General features: G+C 39.1%; 1 non-coding gene across 1 annotated transcript; it reads right to left on the bottom strand.

Moving 5' to 3' along the window:
• Nucleotides 1-334: 334 nt before the first annotated feature.
• On the bottom strand, nt 335-407 carry TRNAM-CAU (transfer RNA methionine (anticodon CAU)). The gene has a single exon. It is a non-coding gene; the product is annotated as a tRNA-Met (tRNA).
• Nucleotides 408-25849: the final 25442 nt, after the last annotated feature.

The following is a 25849-nucleotide window of genomic DNA, read 5'->3' on the forward strand; positions in this document are numbered from 1 at the left end:
GGAACGGAAAGCGTTGCCACCACCTTCTAGCATTGAGGGCTCCTTCTGTAGAACTTAAGCAGTTACCCGCACACCTTCAATATGCCTTCCTGGGACCATAAAAGACTTACCCGGTAATAGTATCGTCAGCTTTCACTCACTTAACACTAACTTAATCCTTCTTCTGTAGTGTACTCTCGAGCTTTCAGAAAGGATCTTAACCAAATATTTACCGGCTTCGCGAGACCATTTTGGTCTACACATGGCTAGGCACTTTGGTCATTGGTTTCTCGATAAAAACTCTCTGACGTCGAAGATCTCACGAGCAGGACTGACGAAAGTCTCTCAAGTGATTAGGCGGGGACAGGATTCGAACCTGCAGTCTTCAGGTCATGAGCCTGATGAGTTGACCATTCCTCTACCCCGCTTCTTCCCCTTCTCTTTCTTTCACTATTCCCACCTAGGTCCCCGGCTTTGGTTGCTTGACCGGGATAGAACCAGCGCTTAGTAAGCGGCGGCGACAGCCCCTTGTATAGGTTGGAGTTATGAAGCTGACCTTATTCGTTATTAGAGAAAGGAGAAATGACTTTTTAGCTTGCTGACTGGGGCTGGCAGCGAAATGAAGTCCTCGAGACCCCATAAGAGAAGAAAGTCATGGAGGGCATAAACCCCAAGTGACTAAGCAAGTAACTCATTTCTTGTGGTAGTCATTGCGAATGAGCAAGTAGGGGGTGGCAACTAAAGAGGTAGTGAGACTAACCGCAATTATAGGAAGAGCTCGAATTCGGATAGGATTGTGCGTGCCAGGCCCTTTGGGTGTCATATTTTGGCCGAGTTTATCGTACCTACGGCCCCCATGTTAGGCGGCCATAATCTTTTTTTATGTTTTACCGCGGTTACGCCAGAAATAAAAGGTTTCACACGAGCTCCCGTTCTGCGGCGTGGTGGCAAGACCTAGGGGATTGGCTACGGGTGTAGATAGACTTCAATCTGCAGGGGTCATGCAAATACATAGGCCCCTTCCCTTCTCTTTTGGATGAATGTGGTGGTTTAGAAGGCGCTTTCCGATCTACGGTCCCTCAGAGCGAAGGGTTAGGTAGGTAGTATGGGCCCTCTGACTTCCAGTTATGTGTTGTGCGGCTCCCGCGAAGCGAATGAAGGGAAGCTCGAAGAGCTTACGGGAGAGCTTACGCTTACTCTCAGCCTCTTTGATTGGTAGGCGGGCGGGCTAAGCCCCCTACTTAAGATTTCATTCATAAGGCTAATTTTATGTTGTCGTGATGCTTTGGGTGTTGGGAACCACGGACTTAGGGTGTTACTACATTTTACGATAAAGATTACGAAAAGAGGATTACCTTGTTAATGGTTGATTCCACGCTCTTCTATTGTATTCCCAAATTCTCTTGAGCAAAGTGTGGCCTCCGTCTTCTCAAGTTATCCTCTTTTCTTGCTCCTTGGTGGCTACAATATATTTTCACACAATTCCAAGCAAGAAGAGAATAAGAATATATATAGGCTACAATAGGGACCATGGATAATTAGGTTGGGCCTTCTAATTACATCTTGAGCCTAGCCCAATGTAATTAAATATTAATTCAATCCACTAAAGAATTAATATTTGCACTACCTTTCCTAATACGGTAATTTAATTAATTTGGTTCTAATATTATTTGCTTATTAAATTCCCCATGTTTAAAATATCATATGTCCATTAATTAAATAAATTACTGATAATTTATTTAATTAATATCTTTTATCCTTGATCATCCACTCAACCTTTATTTAATTATGCCAGAATAAATTCCACCTGCAGGGTTTCACATAATTAAATCTTTTTGAGCTTTCAAGGGGACATAATTAACCCGAATATTATCAGGACATGGATTCCTTCAATAAATAATATCCACCATGTATATAATTCCATCACCCAAAATATAATGATATAATTCAAAAGAATTATTTCATATATAAATCAAAGCATGTAAATAATATACACGTGTCAATTACTATTTCCGGATTAAGAACCTAAGCATTAATAATAACATAGAATCTTAGTTCTCCTTCTTAATCAGTATTAAGGGAACAATTCTAAATTTGATCATGTTCAATATACACAAAGTATACTAGTATTATTTATTAGTCAATATAAACTAATCTAAATAATACTACAGCCATACCACTGGATTGTCCAACACCACCTGTGCTGTGAACCTTATTATATTATATAACCGTATTTAACAATCTAATATTTTGTATCCCATTTGATACTAGATTGTTCACAATATATAATATTAGACAACATGTAAACATTCAAATGATTCTCAAATAAACTGGCCAGAAATAAATGTACATACTTCAAATAAATATTTTCAGTATACACTAACAATCTCCCACTTATACTCAAAATATTCTATGTGTATATTAGTGTTTATTTAATCCACTATTACATAAAAATCTATGTGTCCATCCATCTGACTCCTATCGCTTCCACATGCTTGTCAAAAACCTTGGTTGGCAAGCTCTTTGTGAAAGGATCTGCTCGGTTGTCTTCTGATGATATGTGAGCCACAACTATATCTCCTCGCTTTACGATTCCTCGTATGAGATGATACCTACGTTCAATATGTTTAGCTGCTTTGTGGTCTCACGGTTCCTTTGAATTTGCCACAGCACCAGTGTTATCACAATACACCGTCAAGCTCCTAGGCAAATTAGGTACCACATCTAAGTCCAAAAGGAAGTTCCTGAACCATACAGCCTCCTTGGCAGCCTCAGAGGCCGTCACGTACTCGGCCTCCATGGTGGAGTCTGCAATGCATTTCTGCTTTACACTCCTCCATATAACGGCTCCACCTCCCAAAGTAAAAACATATCCCGAGGTTGATTTCTTCTTATCCCTATCTGATTGGAAATCTGAATCAGTTTATCCCAAAGGAAATAGATATGAGGCCTTGTAAATTAACATATACTCCTTAGTCCTTCTCAGGTACTTGAGTATAGTTTTTACTGCACTCCAATATTCCTGACCTGAGTTCGACTGATATCTACTAACCATGTCTACAGCAAAGCAGATGTCAGGCCTCGTACATAACATAGCATACATTAAGCTTCCACATGCTGAAGCATAAGGAACTGCTTTCATGCTCTCTATATCCTTAGGTGTCGAAGGATATTGCTTCTTAGATAGAGCAACTCCATGCTTAAAAGGTAAAAAACCTTTCTTGGAGTTCTGCATGTTAAAACGAGCTAATACTTCATCAATGTAGGGCTCTTGAGATAAAGCCAACATCCTTTTCTTGCGATCCCTTATAACTTTGATCCCAAGGATGTATGCCGCTTCACCTAAGTCCTTCATGTCAAATTATTTGAACAACCATGCCTTTACAGATGACAACATCTCAACATTGTTTCCAATGAGTAAAATATCATCTACATATAGTACTAGAAAAACCACTGCATTACCTTCACTTCTCTTATACACGCACGATTCGCTTGGACTTTGATCAAATCCATATGACTGGACTGCCTGATCAAAACGAATATTCCAGTCTCTAGAAGCTTGTTTAAGTCCATAAATAGACCTCTTAAGCTTACATACCAGATGCTCTTGGCCTTCCTTAATGAATCCTTTTGGTTGCTGCATATAGATGGTTTCTTCAAGACTTCCATTAAGAAAAGCTGTCTTGACATCCATTTGCCAAATCTTATAATCGAGATGAGCTGCTATAGATAAAAGAATACGGATTGACTTAAGCATGACTACCGGTGAAAAGGTTTCCTCATAATCGATACCTTCTTTCTAAGTATGCCCTTTCGCAACAAGTCTTGCTTTCCAGGCTTTCACCTTTTTATCTAATCCCCTCTTTTTCTTGTAGATCCACTTACATCCAATAGGTTTTATACCTTTGGGTGGTTCCACAAGCTCCCAGACCTGATTAAAATACATTGATTCTATCTCAGATTCCATCGCCTTTTGCCAAAGATCTGCATCTTTGTCTTGTAATGCCTCTTCGTATGTACGGGGATCATCATCATGTTCACCAGGGACCAAGTCTGAAGACTCTCCCAAAAACATGAATCTAGCAGGCTGTTGAACAACCCTCCCACTACGACGAGGCACTGGTGCGGTATTAGTGACAGGTTGTACATTATGTTGTGGTTGTTCTACTTATACTACAGCTTCATGGGTATTATTTGTCCCTCCCACTAGTTCCTCTAAAATGACACTACTCATGGGTTTGTGATTCATTATATAGTCCTCCTCCAAGAATCTTGCATTGGTGCTAACAATGACATCCCGATTCTTCGGACTATAAAATAAATATCCTTTCGTTCCCATGGGGTAGCCTACAAACAACTTTACTTCTGTACGAGATTCTAACTTAGTCGCGTTCTTGTTCAGCACATGTGCTGGACAACCCCATATTCGAATATGTCTTAGACTCGGTCTATCCCCGGTCCACAATTAATAAGGGGGTTTTAGGAACCGACTTAAAAGGTACTAAGTTCAGAAGATAAGCTGTTGTCTCTAAGGCATGTCCCCAAAACGACTTGGGTAAATCCGAATAACTCATCATCGATCTAACACTCTCTAAAAGAGTCCGGTTCCTTCTCTCTGCTACACCGTTCTGCTGGGGTGTGCCTGGTGCAGTTAACTGGGATTCTATCCCATTTTCTGATAAATATTCCTTAAATTCTCCAAGCAAGTATTCGCCACCACGATCTGATCGTAGTGACTTGATACTTTTATTAAGTCGCTTCTCCGTTTTAGCTTTGTACTCTTTGAACTTATCAAAGCACTCAGACTTACGGCGCAACAAATAAACGTACCCATATCTAGAATAATCATCAATGAAAGTAACGAAATATTCATAACCACCTCTTGCTTAGATATTCATGGGTCCATATAAATCAGAGTGAACCAATTCTAATACTTGTTTGGCTCTATTCCCCTTTGCCTTGAAAGGCCTATTAGTCATTTTACCTTCCAAGCAGGATTCACAAACTGGAAATGGCTCCACTGCCAATGAGCTTAAAGGACCGTCTACTACCAGTCTTTGAATCCTCCTCAAGTTAATATGACCTAATCTCAAGTGCCAAAGATATGTTTGGTTCAAACTAGAAGGTTCCTTTCTTTTAGTAGAGTTAGAAGATGTGTTGTTCAATTCCCTAAATTGCAGTTGCAGTGCAGGTTGACTAGGTATAATTATATACAAATTGTCTTGCAATGTACCAGAACATATAATTCATTTATTCATCATAATAGAAACATTACGATCCAAACAAACATTATAACCATCCAAAGCAAGTTTAGAAACCAAAATTAAATTCCTTCTAAAAGAAGGTACATAAAGACAATTGTTCAATACCAAAATCCTATCAGAACCAAAAGATAAATGAATAACTCCTACTGCAACTACTGCTACTTTCGTAGCATCTCCCATGAACACGTATATCTCACCATCTCTAAGCATTCTGGATAGCTGGAACCCCTGCATAGAATTATAAACATGATCAGTGGCTCCTGTATCTACACACCAAGTGCTCGTAGATATAGCCACTATAAATGTTTCTGTAACTAGAGAAAGAGACATACCAGTATTGTTTGTCTTCTTAGGAAGAGGACAATCCTGTTTCCAGTGACCTGACTGTTTGCATCTGAAGCACTTTCCCTTAGGATTTTTCACACCACCCTGAACTCCCACTGTCTTCACAGCTTTCTGTGTCTGAGCCTTTTTCTTCTTCTTAATACCTTTCGGCTTAGAGGAAGAACCTTTCTCAGCCACATACACTTGAACACTCTGCCGAAATAATCCTTCAGCTGCCTGAAGTTCTGTCAGCAGTTCCGCGAGACTATACTGCCTCTTGTTCATGTTGTAATTCAAGCGGAACTGCTCAAAACTCTTGGACAAGCTCATAAGGATAATGTCAATCTGGGTTTCCCCGTCAAGTTCAGCACCAAGGATCTCTATCTCATTCAGATGCGACATCATCTTGAGAACATGATCCCTTACAGGTGTGCCTTCAGCCATCTGAGTGTTCATTAAAGCCTTCATGGCTACTTGCCTAGCAGCCCTATTCTGATCTCAAAAAAGTTCCTTGAGATTAAAGAGCATATCCGAAGCAGTGGCCATAGACTGATGCTGATGCTGCAAAACACCCGACATTGCTGCCAGAATGTAACATCGCGACATCTCATCAGCCATAATCCACCGTTTATAATACTCTTTCTCATCTTCAGGAGCATCAGCAGCAAGCTGTTCAGGCTTGGATTCATAAGTGCAAAACTTGTACTCCTCAGCAGTCAACACAAAGTCCAAATTTCGTTTCCATTCAATATAGTTAGGTCCGGTAAGTTTGTTATCCTTAAGTATGGTGAATAGTGGATTAAAGCCCATTTTATCCTGAGAATCATGCATAAAAACATCACATAAATAAGGGTGCATTAATTATTAAGATCTAAATTATTAAAATTTAATGCACTAACATCTAAACACCATAAGCTTCTGGTACGCCACGATGTGTGACATGTATACCACCTAATTTTGTTTAAATGTTACTTCGGTCCTATTACCAAACAATATGCCACGTTGGGGTGGACTATATTATTTTTCATAGCTAAGTGTATACCATCATCAAATCTTAAATTATTCGAAATCTATAGAACTTGGTACGCCACGATGGGTGGCGTGTATACCTTCCAGTATTCGTAATTTTACCTTGAATAGAATACTTCAATTCAATATTCATCAATGATTTGATTTCCAGGTAGTGGAGGAGTCACATCGGTCTCGCTTAAAACCCACAGCCTTACAAGTTCGATGAACCCGTTTTTGACAAAATCGCCCCAAATCAGAAATAAAGAAAATCTGTATTTATTCCTTTCAAAAATTATTAATTTAAGAAGTTTGTTCTAGTAATTTCTATAACATTCTAGACACCATAAATTACATGCCACGATGGGTGACGTATATATAATTTATATTCGTCTTTATGTTAAATTACCTACAACCAATAATGGAGACCATGAGATTTAATTTCATATTAATTCTCTCTCCCACTTAGAATTTTTTTTTTATTAAAATTGAGGAATTTTAAAATTAAATGGGGCCCTATGTTATTATAATTATGTCTAATCATGCATTCAAATACACACATAATTTTAGCAACATATAACATTTAATTAAAGCAATAAATAAATTTTATGTCCATGTCGTCCTAATTAAGTTAAACATGCAATTTTAAAAGAATTACACACATAATTAATGACACACATAATCAATAAATTAAAGCAATAATTAAAATTTAATGAAAAAAATTAAAATAAATTTTCCACTATTATGGCCCTTGAAAAAAATCCAGCTCTCAAGAAAAATCTACCCCAAGCGCGCCCCGACGCCCCCAGCAGCCCCAGCAGCCCCAGCAGTCCCAGCTGCCCCAGCAGCCCCAGCGGCCCCAGCTGCCGCAGCGGCCCCAGCAGCCCCAGCTGCCGTGGCGGCCGCAGCGCGCGCGCCTGTTGCTTTTCTGTGAGTTTTGTTTTGATTTTGTTCGATCCAAACATCAACAGCAGCCCCTTGTAATCGCACAGCGGAACAAAAAACTACCGGAATTGATTTCTGATCGCATATAACTTGTTACAAAATACCCGGAACAAATACAAAAAAATAGATCTAATACAAAACTAATTTTGTAAAATCTATTCTAACACGATCAACCCTCATGTAAATTACAACCACGATTAAACCACATGGAAACCAAAACAAAAATTAACCACGATTAAACCATGTGGGATCCAAACACATAATTAAAATATACATGGCCATAATAGTGGATTAACAACCTGCATCAAAAACAATACAAGCAAAACACTATATACACGCATATATAATTACGACATGGACATTATATCATAAAACGTAGAACCCATTACCAGGCTCTTGATACCAATTGTTGGGAACCACGGACTTAGGGTATTACTACGTTTTACGATAAAGATTACGAAAAGAGGATTACCTTGTTAATGGTTGATTCCACGCTCTTCTATTGTATTCCCAAATTCCCTTGAGCGAAGTGTGGCCTCCTTCTTCTCAAGTTATCCTGTCTTCTTGCTCCTTGGTGGCTACAATATGTTTTCACACAATTCCAAGCAAGAAGAGAATAAGAATATATATAGGCTACAATAGGGACCATGGATAATTAGGTTGGGCCTTCTAATTACATCTTGAGCCTAGCCCAATGTAATTAAATATTAATTCAATACACTAAAGAATTAATATTTGTACTACCTTTCCTAATACCATAATTTAATTAATTCGGTTCCAATATTATTTGCTTATTAAATTCCCCATGTTTAAAATATCATATGTCCATTAATTAAATAAATTAATGATAATTTATTTAATTAATATCTTTTATCCTTGATCATCCACTCAACCTTTATTTAATTATGCCAGAATAAATTTCACCTGCAGGGTTTCACATAATTAAATCTTTTTGAGCTTTCAAGGGGACATCATTAACCCGAATATTATCAGGACATGGATTCCTTCAATAAATAATATCCACCATGTATATAATTCCATCACCCAAAATATAATGATATAATTCAAAAGAATTATTTCATATATAAATCAAAGCATGTAAATAATATACACGTGTCAATTACTATTTCCGGATTAAGAACCTAAGCATTAATAATAACATAGAATCTTAGTTCTCCTTCTTAATCAGTATTAAGGGAACAATTCTAAATTTGATCATGTTCAATATACACAAAGTATACTAGTATTATTTATTAGTCAATATAAACTAATCTAAATAATACTACAGCCATACCAGTGGATTGTCCAACACCACATGTGCTGTGAACCTTATTATATTATATAACCGTATTTAACAATCTAATATTCTGTATCCCATTTGATACTAGATTGTTCACAATATATAATATTAGATAACATGTAAACATTCAAATGATTCTCAAATAAACTGGCTAGAAATAAATGTACATACTTCAAATAAATATTTTCAGTATACACTAACATTGGGTTAGGCCGACTACCAATCAAAGAGGCTACTTCTAGCCCCGCCCCTTGTTTTAGTCAGAACGAGTCTCCGGAACCCCGGGACATTGGCTTCCGCCAACAGTGAACTATTTTAAGGATCGCATCCCGCGCATATTCTACATTATAGCCTGCAACTGATTCAGCTTCCGCTTCTGGGAGATCAAACGGAGCTCGATTCGTTTCTGCTAGATGAGAAATAAAGAACATAACCAATACAGGGAATAAGGGAATACCAGACCATATCTACTTTTGCGCCATGACAATCTCACTCGAATTACGGGGACCTACACATATTAGTACAGTATATCGGGGGCCCCAGCCAGAACCACACATGCAAGTTTCCCTGCATGTAGCTCATCTGTGCTTTCTGAGGCGCTGCCGGTGACTTAACATGGGAAGAGGGGCATGGAACTGCACACTTTCGTGTTCAGAGCATTGTCCGAGTTAGTAGGCAGCGCCTACCAAGCAAAGCTTTCTTGAAGAGACTGGGCTGGTTCCTTTTTGGCGTCCACCCTTTCGTTATTTAGATGTTGAGGCAAGGCAAGCCCCAGGAAAGTATAGGCTGGCTCCCAGCTCCATCTCGGCCGACATCCTACTATCGAGGGAGTGGGCTCCTGGAGCGAACTACTCATTGTTGTGTTGCCCCAACCCAAGGAAGAGCACTTGGTGAGGAGTATTGTTTTGAGGTAGGGAAAGCGTGGTTGACAAACCACTTCGAGGGACGGCTGGAGTGCTTTCATCAAATGATGCATGTGGGCTGAGCCATTCCTATCCCAAGAGGTGGCCCGATTCGGCCTAGCCCGATCGGGAAGAGAGTCACATAGAGACTACCACTCTTCGGGAATCTCTTTCTATATTAGCTTGCGGGGGCGGTCTTTCCTATGGGAGTCCCGCTGCGACCTCTGACTGTTTGTCCCGTCTCATCTTGATTTGGCTATACTTGTATGTAGCCAGCCATGTTAGCTCTACATGAGAGCCTTTAGTTTATAAATTATAATTATAAAAAGGCTAAAAAGGCACTCATCAGTCAGCTCGGCCTCTTTCCTATTCAGCGTTGCCGCCTATTAAGAGAATAGGTCCCGTTTAAGCGGTCCGCCTTTATTCATCTATACCAGCTGCCACGCACGACCCAGATTTTAGCGCCCCTCTCTAGATAAGAAGTAGTAGAACGCGCCATCACCTATAGCCCTTTCCTCTGCCGGGGACTTCCACGAAATGAACACGGGCGCCATCGTCGTATGCTCCACTTTTGTTGCCCTGGTTTATATCCCAGAGTACTCCTATGGCCGATCTGTCACCCAACCTACTTAAACAACCTAAAGGAAGGAGGCATTGGAAAGACTAGACCATACTAAAGTAAAGAGGCATTTGGAAAGCGACTAGAAGGCCGACCACTACATAGAGAGATCTCATATACCAGTGATGAGTGATAGCGAAACCTAGAGAGGCAGAAGCAGTAGCTTCTAGGATAAAGCCGAGCCGCTAGTGGAGTGGCGAAGGAGGCCTACTATACGGATACTTGTATAGTAACCAGCGAAATAAAATAAAAATGCAAAAAATTCAGTGAACTATTGAAGCTATCAGTGTGATTGATCAGACAAGTACCAAGGGCTTTCGGTAGACTTCTTTCATTTCCTAATTTGCTTGCGACAAGTCCTAGCATTAGTATGAGTTCGTTGACCGCGTAATGGCAATCCATCTTGATGACGAATTCCATGATAAGAAGAAATAGAAATGAATCGTTCGATGTCTGCTCGTTCTCCCCTCTTCAATTCCCAATGAACAACATGATCTTGACCTATCGTTTGTTCCATTTGGTCGATCTGATACTTAGTTAATTCTTTTATCTTTATATTCCCACTGATACCTAATCGATAACGAACCTGAATGGCTTTTTTAGGCCCAATTCCATACATTTTTGTTGAGGCAATTCTGACTTGTTTCTCGGCAACTGATCTAGCTCCTGAAATATATAACATGATTGATCATTCCTTTTACAAGTCTTCTCGGCTGGAATATCATAAAGCGAAAGGGGTTGTATCCTTTCTGATGATCTTGCATCTTTCACTTCAAAGGAGGGATTCCCCAAAGGCAGGATTGCCCTTCAATGAAGCTTATGACTAGCAACTGCATCTTCCCGCGGAATCGTAAGAGAAAAGTGGAAAGTAGAAGCAGCTTTCCGGCAACTCCTTTTGGGTGAAAGGGACGGGGGCGGACTTCAAGATACTCTACTCTTATCAGCCATTTTTCGTGACATCATATCACTTTCGGCAAGTCAATCCCACTTACCGGCTCAATAAATCTCTCAATAGATTCGCTTGCCACAACGACCAGACAGGATAGGAGATCGCCCATCCTTGCTATCCAAATTACCTCGTTTCCCATCCCAAGCGAGAACATTAGATCATGGATTAGCGCGAGTAGCAGAACGAGCTCTATTTACGTCATTATCAGAGGCCCTTCACGCGGCTTGACCGAGAACGGGGGGTTCAGGCGTTCAGGCAGAGGCTATCGGGATTTTTCCAAGCCTAGCTCTATCTCTTGTTTTGGTTTTGTGCCTGGCTCGCATTCGACTAGATAACTACTAGCTTCAATTCTTCAATACTGTTTCACCGACTTCTCTTTAGCTTCTGTCGCTTACTTATGAGAGGATGATTTTATTAGGGGATTCTTTTATGCCACCATCCACACCTTTCTTGTAGAGTTGACCATCGATCAACACATATCTTAGGGTTGAAATAATCTCTTTCTTTTAGTGAATATCCGATGAATGAAATAAATAATCGGTGTCAAAGTAACAGCTACAGCCTCTCTTCCCTTCGCGTAAAACACTAAGCATATAAACAACCTAGGATCGTAAGAGGCTCGACTAGGTAGTGAAATTTTTGACCCAAAACAATGGCGCTACCAAGCTGCGCTACATCCCTCTATTTCTAGTACATAAAAGAGCTATTTTGCAATCGAAAGGATTCCTTCGTGACTGAAAACAATAGAAGTTGCTTGTGTTAAGCATGGTGACAGAAACAAGTTTTTGTATCCTTGATCGGGCCTTTTCTCACTCCTGTTCGAGCTCACATTGGCTCATAGATTTGATGAATTCTTCTTTATTATATCATTTGATATTGTCATCGCGAGGATAGCAAGTTCCATCTCAAGTCTCAGGTGTAAGGAGGATTAGGAAATTAGATCCGGGCATGCGCAAAAGAGACAAGTTTCGGTCTCCTTTCAATGCTTATATATCATTCTCTTTACTCCATAGTTGGAGGGAAAATTGTTCGAAAAACCCGTGCAACTTCACTTACGGTTTTCCGGTGACAATAGAAGCTATCTAAGGAGTCCCATCTTTCTGAGGATAAGAAGCCGCAAATAGCCCCCTTGCAAGCGCAGTTGACTTCCATAGACTGGCTTCCTTCGTTGACCTTTGTTACTGAACACCTCTCGGATTCTCTCTTTGTAGAATAGTGGCAAGATGAAACTAGCTCCTTGTCGGATTTCAACCCATATCTATCATAAAATATGTCATAAAGGAACAAGACGAGAGTGTCTAGGAGTTCCTGCTGTTTTAATAAGGTAGGAGCTTGTGTTGCTCTTTCCTGTTGTAGTTCCTCCTGTCTTTATGAGGAGAAAAAGAAGTTATGCCCTCTTTTAGTAACAGTATTTGCGCCAGAGAATGTTTGCCTTTTTCTTTTTTTTTCGAACGAAGTGGTTGGCCGACGAATGTGTGGAGCCTGATAGCTCACTCAAGTATGGGTGGACTCGATTTCTTCCTGTTTGAAGCAATCCCTCTTTCTCATGCTTCACCATATGGATTACCTATCTTTCGGTTTCCTCCTGTAACTCCCTCCGGTCTCCTTTAGCTCTGGCGGGCGTGGTTCTATAGTTCTTCTAGCCTTCCTTCATGTCGTAGCCTTAGCTTATCGATGGGTCTTGCATTATATACAACATTATTTTCTTTTACTCATGCCTTGGAAAAGAGCATTCTTTCTTTGAGTTTGAAGTCGTTACCTTGCGGGAGCCACCTGAGCGAGACCTTCTATTCTTTCATATTTCAATATGGTATGTTGGATCCCCTGTGAAGTCGACTTCACTTGGCCGTGTCTGCTTCAACTTTACCCTAGACTCGTATCGTGTAGTGTAGCAAGACTAACAAGTGGTCGAGTGGATTTATGAACGAGCAACTATTATAAGCAATACCTTTCTATTTTTGGATTCTTTCTCCACGGGCAAATAGAGTATACTACACTCTTTCTTGGCTGGTGTAGTAAACTATATTATAGGTCATTCGGAAGGGCCCCGTAGAGTTTTCTTTTGTGGCGTAACGTTGTGGTTGTTCCCTCGACTGACCGATAAAAAAGTGAAAGAGGCATCTTCCATTCCTATCGATTTGGGTTTTTCTGTACCATATTTTGATATGCCTCTTCTTCGATCCAGAATTCCCAGTAAATCCTTGACTCCTCAAATACAATGGGATTTCACACCCAGCGAATCTTTCACTCTACCCCCTCTTATTAAGACCATAGAATGTTCCTGCAAATTATGTCCTTCACCTGGAATGTGAGCAAATATATCATGTCGATTGCTCAACTGTACTTTGGCTATCTTACGTGGAGCTGAATTAGGTTTTTCGGTGTTCTCGTTGGTACACGCAGGCGTACTCCTTGCTTCTGGGGACATTTATTCGAAGCTCGAGTACGGTCCGTGCGCCGTTTTTCTTCTCTACCATGACGAATCAATTGATTTAATGTAGGCATCGCTCTTTCCTTTGTATTTCCCCCCGATTTTTGCCCTATCACTAGTGGTTACTCCCGATCCGAAGCACCCCTTTTCCATTCATAGAGAGATCCAATCATCAAAATCAATAAAAAAGGCCATCATGGACCAAGATCCAAACGGATCAATCTTGTTGAGAGATACTGCCCAAGGAAAGGAAAAGGTTACTTCCGGATCAGTGATAATAAATAAAATTGAAACAAGATAAAATCGTATATCAAAACAACTTCTGGCATCACCGAAAGGATCGAAACCACATTCATAGGCCGACAATTTGTCTGGATAGGTCGAACTATTGGAAGCAAATAGAAAAGGAACACCAAGTGGGATCAAAGAAACTAGTGGACTGATCACTAAATAGATACAAATAGGTGCAAATTCTGACATCACCACAACCCGCTTGGTTCTATCGCTCTTTGCTCACGGAGCGGTATACCAGCAAAAAAGAAAGATTCAATCCAGCCCATAGGTTATCCCTACATCTACCTTGTTGTGAACGAAAGCCAAGCCCCCTTATGGGTCGTGGCAGACTAGGTCGAAGAAGAAGAACTTACTGAATCTCAAATCTATTTTTTCTGTTAAGCATATAGCTAGCGTTCCGCGCCCCTATTCCCATGCTGAGTCACCGGGACGGGGAGAGGGGAAAAGAAACGGCTACGAAGAAAGAAATTGGGGTTCCCAATGCTTCTCCATGCTCAACGAGATGCGCCAACCTCGGGATGCTTTACTCCTAACCCCACAAGGTTCCGAGACGGAGCTTAACCTGAGTCTCGGTTAAGAACGGCGATGATCCATATTTCACACGGCGCACGATTCCATGGATAGTTTCATTCGACATCGTGATGGAGGATATAGCTTACGATCATCGGCTTTGATCATGCCACTAGGCATTTTATTAGGACATTGCACAATGATCCGAACACTTTGTCGCATCTCTTCGATAAGAATACAGTAACGATCATAGCGATCTCCTCTGGTACCTACTGGTACGTCAGGATCCAATTGGTCATGAACATCGTAAGGTGCTGCTCTTCGCGAATCCAAGCATACCCCTGGTTGGGATGGGTAGGCCCACCACTTAACTTTCACTTAGGCCCGGGCCAAGTAAGTGGGGGACCCTGCCGGGCTCCCCCAAAAAAAACAAACTGTACGTGAGAGTTTCCCTTCATACGGCTCGAATCATTCTCATATTCTATGAGAGGCGTCATTTCCTTATTTGTTGGGTCGGTTCACGCGCGCGCAAACGAGCACTGGCCGCAACAGCAGGAAACTATGACCAATAGAGTAAGACACTTAGCTACACCCGCATGCAAAAGGAATGTGGTTCTGGTTGAGGCTTTCTTTCCCTTATTAGTTTATTAGTAAAGGGGCGCGGGACGTTCACGGAGTCCGTGCCTATTATATCAAAAGGGTCGTAGAAAGAGAACCCGGCCGCCTATTTCATTCGACGTTCCGGGGCGGACTCTTCCTGTCAACCCTGCATCAGTCAAAATCTGCATCTGTGTAACCAACAGCTTCAAAACCAGTTCCCTTAGGATACCATAATCTCAAGTTTGGAGTTCCCTTCAAATATCTGAAAATCCTCTTTATAGCCATCAAATGTGATTCTTTTGGATTGGCTTTAAATCTTGCACATAGACATGTTATAAACATGATGTCTGGTCTGCTTGCTGTTAAAATAAAGCAATGATCTAATCATTCCTCTATAGCTTGAAATATCTACACTCTTTCCTTTTCTATCTTCATCCAACTTTGTTGCTATAGACATAGGTGTAGAAGCAGGTGAACAATCAATCATACCAAACTTTTTCAATAAGTCCTTGACATACTTAGTTTGGCTGATGAAGATCCCATCACTTCTTTGACTGACTTGTAATCCAAGAAAGTAACTTAATTCCCCCATCATACTCATTTCATATTCACTCTGCATAAGCTTAGAAAATCTTTGGCAAAGCTTTTCATTTGTAGAACCAAAAATGATATCATCCACATAGATCTGAACTAGGATCATATTTTCCCTATATTTCTTGTAGAAGAGAGTCTTGTCTATGGAACCTCTAGTAAAACCATGCTTCAGTACTGACAGTGTATCATACCAAGCTCTAGGTGTCTGCTTTAGTCCATATAGAGCCTTGAGTAACTTGTACACAAAGTTTGGAAATTCTAGATCTTCAAAACCAGGTAGTTTTTGCACATAAACTTCTTCTTCTAGCTCACCATTTAGGAAGGCACTCTTGACATCCATTTGATACACTTTAAAGTTTGAATGTGCATCAAATGCTAGAAAAATCCTTATTGCTTTAAGTCTTGCAACTGGAGCAAAAGTTTCATCATAATCAATTCCTTCTTGTGAGTAGCCTTTTGCAACCAACCTTTCTTTGTTTCTGGTAACTATACCATTTTCATCCATCTTGTTCCTGAACACCCATTTTGTTCCAATAATGCTTCTATTCTTTGGTGCAGGAACTAACTTCCAAACTTTGTTACTTTCAAGCTGATTAAGCTCCTCTTGCATAGCAGATATCCAATCAGGATCCATTAGAGCTTCTTCATTTTTCTTGGGTTCTATTTGAGATAGAAAGCATGCATGTAGGCACTCATTAGCAGTTGCACTTCTAGTCCTCACACCAGTAGTAGGATCACCAATAATTGTTTTTCTAGTATGACTTTTATCCCACTTCCTTGTATGAGTTTGTTGACTTGTGCCTTCATCGTTCTCTTTATTATTGGTATGACTGCTAGATCCTTCTTCTCTTTCTCCCCTGAGTTTGTGCTATTAAATTCAGGTGTTTGAGTTAAGCTTTCATTCCCATGATTTTCTTGTTCAGTTTTCTCTTCATTCAATATATGTTGTGCATTGACTTCATCTTCACCATCAGAATCACTATCAATGTTGAGGTTTTCAAATACAAAGGCTTCAGCTTCATTATCATCAAGGCATTCCAAGCTTGGACACTTGTCATCATTAAAAGTCACATATGTGCTTTCCATAATCTTCTTTTGATCAGTCACATAAACTTTGTAGGTTGTTCTTTCCAATAAATATCCCAAAAAAATTGCTTCAAAGACTTTTGAGTCAAATTTTCCTACATATTCAGAGTTGTCTTTCAAAATGTAGCACTTGCTTCCAAACACATGAAGATGCTTTACAATAGGCTTTCTTTTAGACATGATTGACTATGGTGATTTGTCATGTGCCTTGTTAATGAGATCTCTGTTCTGAGTGTAACATGCAGTGATAACAGCCTCTTCCCAGAAACTTATTGGCAACTTAGCATCTTGCAGCATTGTTCTAGCAGCTTCAACTAATGTTCTGTTCTTCCTTTCAAATACTCCATTTTGTTGAGGTGTTCTAGAAGCTGAAAATTCTTGAACAATGCCCTTGCTCTTGCAGAATTCACTCAAGGTTGTATTTCTGAATTCTGTTCTATTATCACTTCTCAATCTTTTTACACAATTATGATCTTCAACCTGTTTTTCTATCTTCTTGATGTGCTCAATTATGATGTGTGGAGCTTCATCTTTAGAGTACATGAACTCTACCCAAGTGTATCTTGAGAAATCATCCACCATCACAAGTGCATATTTGTTTCTTGAAATTGATAAGACATCTACTGGCCCAAACAAGTCCATGTGAATAAGTTGCAATGGTGCACTTATAGAATTCACAGTTTTTAACTTGTAACTTGATCTTTTCATTTTTCCTTTCTGACAAGCTTCACAAACTTCAACTTGAGCAAACTCCAGTTTAGGCATATCTTTCACTAACTTCTTTTTGACCAAGGTGTTAATTGTCTTGAAATTCAAGTGAGACAATTTCTTATGCCACAGCTTGCTTTGTTCTTCCGATGCCTTAGTATAGAAGCAACAAATTCCATCCTTATTTGTTGAGTCTAAGTCTGCAACAAACAAGCTTCATTTCCTTGCTCCTTTCAGAGCAACTTCGCCAGTTTTCTTGCTGATAAAAGTGCATTCTTCTTTGTTAAATAAAACTTCAAAGCCTTTTTCTGCAAATTGGCTAACACTGAGAAGATTCACTTCAAGACCAGCTACAGTGCTACATCATCAATGACAACATTTTCAGAAACAATCTTGCCATATCCCATTGTGAATCATTTGCTGTTGTCTCCAAAGGTCACCAAAGGGCCAGCCTTCTCCTCAAATTGTGATAGCAGGGCCTTATAACCTGTCATATATCTGGAACACCCAATGTCAATGATCCATATGACTTTCTTCACTTTGCCCTGCACACAGTGAGTTTTAAGTGTGTTTAGCAACCCAAGCAGTGTTGGGTACTTTCTTCTTGTTAACTGATTTAGCAAAAGTAGAATGAGTTATTTCTGATAAAATAGAATTCAATGACTGTTGTGCATTTTCCCTATCTGATGTTGACCCAATTTTTGTTTCTTTAAGATCTACTCTCAGTTTGTGACAACTCTTCATCACTTTCAAGTTGCAAGGGATACAGTCAAACTTATCACAGAATGAGTAGGGATCATTTGCATATGCTTCATTGTACTTGCATGCTCCTTCAGCTGGCTTGCTAACAACTTTTTTACAAAGGTGAGTTAGATGATTTACAGAGCCACATTTTTCACACTTCTTTCTTGGAGCATCTGCAACATAAGTAAAATTATTGCTTTTGTTTATCCCAATTTTCCCATTTCTATTTTTCTTCTTCTTTCTTGCATCTTCAGTCTTGGTCTCTTTAAAAGGTGTCTTGGAACTTTTATTGTCCATGAGCTTCTCTTCAGCTTTGGAGGATGGAGTTGTTTCTGCATTTTTCTTCTCTTTATCTTCATCAGCAATTTCTTGCTTGATAATCAACTCTTCTTCACTGAAATTAACTTCACATGCCTTGAACATAAGTGAGGCAACCTTTTTCAACATTGCTGGAACATTTTCATTTTATGTTGATTTTCCCTTGTCACCTATGTCTTTCTTTTTGCTATTCAAGGCATCATAGTCAAGACCAATAGCAATGTTTGCACATGGCTTATTTTTCTCATGATACTGTCCAATTAACTCAGATGCATTCTTGAAGGATTTCAACTTAACTTCATTCTTTTCCAGCTTCTCCCTTAGCACTGCTTCGATTTCACTTGCACACTTGAGCTTGTTCTTCGAATATGCATTTTCTTGTCTTACAGTTTCAAGCTCCACCAACAATAATTCAGCTTCTTATTTCTCACTTTCAAGCTTCTCATTTATCTTTGTCAGTCTGCTCACTTCTTCATTAGCAGAAACCATACTTGTATGTATGTGAAACATTTCTGTGCTCATCTTTTCTACGGTTTCCTTATATTGACTCACATTTAAATCAATGGTAGTGAGAGTTGGTACCTGTGATTTTGATGAGGATGATTCTCCTTGCTTCAAGGCCATAAAAGCATAATTTCCAACTTCCTCATCTTCATCATTATCAGAATCATCCCAATTTTTTCCCGATGCAATATAAGCTTCGCTTTGCTGTTTCTTCAGAAGAGCTTCATACTTTGCTTCCAGTTCAAAATAAGCTTTGTCTTTTTTTGCTTTCTTGGGTTTCCTGCATTCTATAGCAAAATGGCCTAGTTCATCACAGTTGAAGCACCTTATTTTAGATTTGTTAATAAATCCAGTTTTGTAACCATTCTTGCTATCAGAAGTGTACTTCCCTTTTCCTTTCCAGCTGCTGTCTTTGTTGAAAGACTGTCTTTTACCCTTGAAGTATCTTGGCTTCTTTACTCTAATATTAGAGAATTTGTTTTTTGCTCACTTGGTGAGGCAACTGGAGTTTGAGATCTTGGCTCATCATCAAATGTTTGGCTTTCATTGACAATTAAAGCACTTGAGCCATCTACTACATGTCCTTGACCATATCTCAATGATTTCCTTTGAATCATTTCTAGTTCATATGTTTTAAGAATTTCATATAAAACTTCCAGTGTTATTCTTCTCAAGTCTCTCCCTTCCATGAATGTTGAGATTTTTTGTTCCAAATGATCAGGGAGAGTAAGCAAGAACTTTAAGTTCACTTCTTCAGCGTCATAGTATTTATCATGGAGCTGCAAGTCATTTATCAGCTTATTGAATCTTTCAAACACATCAGTTATACTTTCTTTTGGCTTGGTCATGAAACCCTCATATTGTGAAATCAGTATCCTTCTTTGATTAGATCAAACTTCCTCAGTTCCCTCACAGATTATTTCAATCTTTTCCCATATTTGCTTGGCAGTGTCACAGTTGACAATGTTGTTGTACATCACATTGTCAAGTGATTCAATATAGAGTGAAGGGCTCTATATTGTCAACTCTAACCATAGGAGTAAAGGGCCCATTTTTGAGAATCTGAATATAGAGTGGATTGGTCTTTCTGATAAACAGCAATATTTTCTTTTTTCAAAGAGTGTAGTTAGCTTTGTCAAAGGTAGGAATTTTGATGCTAATGATTTTCTATGTATTCATTCTTCCAAGATCTTGAATCTGTTTACTTTCAGATTTTGCTCTGATACCACTTGTTAGGAAATGAATAACACACAGAGGGGGGGTGAATGTATTTTACTATTTTTATGCTTTTCTTGAATTCTTTTTCTGGTTGAACAAAGTAAATTGAATCTTGTAATGAAATGTGTTACTGCAGAAATTAAACATGCAATAATAAAGAACACAAATCTTTTCAAAACTAACTTAATTTTATATTAAAATTAAGAATGTTTTGCTACAAAATTTCTAGGCTCTTTGTTGATAAAGAGTTTAGCTTCTTCTTGAGAGACTTACAAGATTTTCTATCTAAATTGTTACAACTAACTAAAGGACCAGTGTTAACTTTATAATTTAGTTAACTGCTAGTTTACACAGTGTACAATAAGACATGCTATTAACTTTAGTAAACTGTTACTTGTCATTTCCATTTTAGGAAAAGTGTATCTTCCATTTCTGGCTTAGCATATCTTAGCATCCTGTGTTTACTCTGATCTTCCTTTGTCAGTTAATCTTCACCATTGATCTTGCACATCCTTCAAACTGCTTTTTATAGACTTGTCAATCCAGCTGTTTGGATTGTTTGTTGATTATTTTTGTCAATCCAAAAACTCAAGGTTTAACCTTCATCAAAGATAAACTGTGATAATCGCCAAGATTAGTAAAAAGATGAAGTTCAAAAACTCAAGACTTGAGTTATTGGCCAACCATAGCCATGTGTGAACCTCCTCGGTCACGACCAAAGGTCATTGAAGAAGAGGTCGAGTAGCCTCCCGGGAAGGCCTTCAGCCGATCAAGTATCCACAATCACGGTTGAAAGTTCTAAACCTACTACGATGTCCACGGTCACGACTAAGTTTCCATGAACACCACCACGATCAAAGTGGGTCAATGGGGACCATGAATAAAAACTTCCAGAAGAGTGGACTCGATTATATAGGCTCATTGGAAGGCTCTTCAACCGACTAGGACGCCTACTCCGCTTACTCTCGAAAGAGTAAGATTACATTTGAAGGCTTTTCAGCCGTGGTGGTCACCCCGAACACTCTTGGAAGAGTGGACTCGTAAGAGTAAAATTACATTTGAAGGCTTTTCATCCATGGTAGTCACCCTGAACACTCTTGAAAGAGTGGACTCGGAAGAGTAAGATTACTTTTGAAGGCTTTTAAGCCATGGCCGTCACACCGAACACTCTTGGAAGAGTGGACTCGGAAGAGTAAGATTACAGTTGAAGGATTTCCAGCCGTGGTAGTCACCCCAAACACTCTTGGAAGAGTGGACTCGGAAAAGTAAGAGTACATTTGAAGGCTTTTCAGCCGTGATAATCACCCTGAACACTCTTGGAAGAGTAGACTCGGAAGAGTAAGATTACATTTGAAGGTTTTTCAGTTGTGGTAGTCACCCCCGAACACTCTCGGAAGAAGTGGACTTGGAAGAGTAAGAGTATAAGGATTTTTTGAAAAAACAGCCAAGGAGGGCACGATCACACCCTCCAGCCGAGATGAGGGGCATGAAACACCCCCTAGGCCGAGTGGCCTCCAGGGAAGCCCCTCGGCCACCGTCGCCTAGACGGCCACAAAAAAAGGTGAAAATTTTCAGCCTAGGGGGCATGGTGGCCACCCCTGGCCGAGTAGCTCTGGCAGAGTGGCCTCCGGGGGAGCCCCTCGACCACTGTCGCCTAGACGGTGACGAAAGAAAAAGAGGTCATCACGACTACGGACAAATCTCTCAGAAGAGTGGACTCGGAAGAGTAGGCTCCAGAGGAGACCTTATCCCTCCGTTGCTGAGACGATGGAAAATCTAAGAAGAGTGGAATTGGAAAAGTAGCCTCTAGAGGAGCCATTATCCCTCCATTGCTGAGACGATGGAAAATCAGCTCCCCCGTCGCGACCACGAACAAAAATTTTGGTCCACCAAGGCAAACACGGACGAAATTTTTTGATAATTTTTCGCCGAAAAATCGAAATTTTCAGATTTACTAATTAGGGCCAATTACTGAAAATTAGACAATAATTAGCCCCGATTAGGGCCAATTAGCTGCGATTAAGGCTAATTAGCGTAATAAATTCATATTTAGCCTATATTAAGATTAATTAACAACTTACGCTCAATAATTAGCCCCGATTAGGGCTGATTAGCCATGATTAAGGCCAATTAGCGTAATAAAGTTCATATTTAGCCTATATTAAGGTTAATTAACAACTTACACTCAATAATTATCCCCGATTAGGGCCAATTAGTCGTGATTAAGGCCAATTAGCGTAATATAGTTCGTATTTAGCCTATATTAAACTTAATACAACTTACGCTTAATAATTAGTCGTGATTAAGGCTAATTAGCATAATAAAAATCATATTTAACTTATATTAAGGTTAATTAACAACTTACGCTTAATAGTTAGCCCTAATTAGGGCTGATTAGCCATGATTAAGGCCAATTAGCGTAATAAAGTTCATATTTAGCCTATATTAAGGTTAATTAATAACCTACGCTCAATAATTAGCCTCGATTAGGGTCGATTAGCCGTGATTAAGGCCAATTAGCGTAATATAGTTCATATTTATCCTTTATCAAGGTTAATAATAACTTACGCTCAATAATTAGCCCTGATTAGGGCCAATTAGCCGCAATTAAGGCCAATTAGCGCAATATAGTTTATGTTAAGCCTATATTAAGGTTAATTAACAACTTATGCTCAATAATTAGCCCCGATTAGGGCCGATTAGCCGCGTTTAAAGCCAATTAGCGTAATATAGTTTATAATTAGCCTATATTTAGGTTAATTAACAACGCATGCTCAATAATTAGCCCCGATTAGGGGCAATTAGTCGCGTTTGAGGCCAATTAGCGTACTTTGGCTCAAAGTTAGGCTACAATGATCCTAATTAGCAGCTTTTATCTTGAAGTTAGCCCTGATTAGGGGCGATTAGCTGTGTTTACGGTCGATTAACCCCGATTAAAGTCTGTTATTGGCTTTCACCTTATAATTAACATTGACGGAGGTTAAAAGGTGATTAACGCCTGACGTATGGCCCTGATTAGGGTGGTTTAGCATTAAACGCTATTCAGTTAGCCTAGTAAAGGCCTAAAAAGTGAAATATCACTTAAAAATGAATAAATCACTGTGAATGTGTAGGTCGCTCCATACTTCATAATATGATCGAACCCAAGAAGGGACGAAACTACCCCCGAACCACGATTGGATCACTATAACTTCCACGAAAACTCAAGAAGTTTTACAGAAAGTTGGGGGGCAAATGATATGGATGAAAAGTAATTCGTAAAGACACAATTAATGCTAAGTTAATTATGTCCTAAAGTTAACTGGTCAAACTCGTGATGTCATGGCCCAAAGTAGGTCGTCACGGTTATGGCCCAATATGAGTTTGATAATACGAGCAAACTGGGACGGCCATGACCCAAAGTGGGTCGTGTAGCCCATGGCCCAATATAAGCTACGTGATAGGCTTGCCGAGCAAGCCTGAGAATAAGGTCCATGATGTCACCAACATCGTATCCAACATGGAAACGGACTTTTCCTGTGAAGGATCCAGAATCCACCGTCTAGGAGAATCCTACTTACCATCTAAGTAGGAGACTTGTCCACCAAGTCTTCCTACTCTAGTCTAATCCTAGACTCAACATCTATATAAAGGGTTCTACCCCCAACCTAGAACTACGTTTTTGGCTTAATTCTCTACAACACAGAGATACGTAGGCATCTTGCGAGGACAGCTAGTCCCCACCGCGAGAACAACCATTAAAACTCGAAACTCAATAACCCTACATTAATTGTAATCACGACCCTAGTTTTTTTTTATCGTAGGTAACCCGCAGCCGCTACTCTTCGGGTGCGCACTGGGTAAACCCTACGGGCTCACGCAATAGCCTGCAAACCACGTGAACCAAGGTAAGCCGCATTTAAGCGACAAGCTCCGACTCAGGAGGTGTAATCATAAATTCTCCTCCCGTGGGATTCGAACCTGTGACCAAGAGGATAGTTATCCTCTCTTCAACAACCATAACTTTAATTGTAATCATGACCCTAGTTTTTATTCCAGAATAAATATAATTAGTTAGATTTAGTTTGGTCTATATAATATTATTGTGGGGTTAAAACAAAATAATATATACTATAACACCTCAGTTCCACATCAATAAAAATTTGGGAATTATATTCAATTTATAAGGCAAATTATTATTACTACGTGCACCAATAAAACATGATCTTTTGGGTGTCAATGATTTGCTTGTTGTTTATCCAAATTGCCTAGGTTTCGCATTATTTCGGAATCGGAATTTGACCTCTTTTTGGAAAAGATTCGGAATTTAATTTGGATTTTCATATTTACTATTCACCGGGAATTAAAAGATTATATGATTGAAAGAAGTTGAAACAAAATTAAAATATAAAAAAATAACTAGCCATCACTTCAAATTTTTAAATGAGCAAATTTCATATCATAAAAATTTCATCAATTTAAATTTAGTAAAATACATAATACTAAAAGTATTTCACATATTATACGAATTTTAAATTTATATAAATAAAAAAATAGAAAATGATGAAGATAAGGAATGGACCGTCACCGAAAATGAAGAATAAACGGTGAGGAGCTAGGAGCTCAAACATTTAGGTTACGACTCAAAAATGATTTTATATTTATCGATTTCTTAATTTACCAAACTGAGATATTAACATTTGAACGAGCTTAAAACCTAAAATAGCCTTCGAAATAATGTCCAAACATGCGCTATGTCTTTATAGTCATGTATCGAAACCTGAACTCTACTCATAAAATAATATAGAAAGCAGATGACACATCGTCGGAATAAATTTCCCCATTGTATGTAAATTTGACATCCTCGTATATTTACATCAAAATTCATAATTTTACACGTATCATAATAATTCACCCCTATTTCACACGTTATACGGCAAAACGCTTATTTAGGACCGGATACATAATAATAGCCGACGGCTTATAAATATCTCCTCATCTAGAGCATCAGCCATGCAGTTAAGATAACAATAAACCATACATTTCCATTCTAGATATAGGTCCAGTGTGTTCTACCCACAATTATTTCTTTCTAGGGTCAATTAGCAAGACTTTAACACTATAACTGCACAAGATGATTAAACTAACTATGGTTACTTTATGTAAATCAAATTGAAATGTATCTGGTTTCTGTCACATAACTACAATTGAGCTGTCACTGTGGCCTACCCACAACTTATCAAACATCTTTTGTTCATTTAGGTATGCCATCGCCATCGCCTTCAACCAAGAAAAATGAGTCAAGCCATAACACATCATGATATATATCCTCAATAGTGCAACCTGATCACGTTTATGTTAAGTAATCAGTCATTCTAAAAATCTTAAGCCGTTATAAGCTTGTTGTAATTGAATCTTATGCTATTCAACAATCAACATTAACCCTAAATCTTAAACCGGCTATAAACAGAGTTCTAATATCATAACCGACAACTTTAAAATACTGAAAAAATCTTAACAAAAAACATCATATTAACGCGAAATAATAATATTGTGTCATTGTTCATCGGTGG

This window comes from Apium graveolens, chromosome 3, assembly GCF_009905375.1.
Source record: "Apium graveolens cultivar Ventura chromosome 3, ASM990537v1, whole genome shotgun sequence".
Classification (NCBI taxonomy): Eukaryota; Viridiplantae; Streptophyta; class Magnoliopsida; order Apiales; family Apiaceae; genus Apium; species Apium graveolens.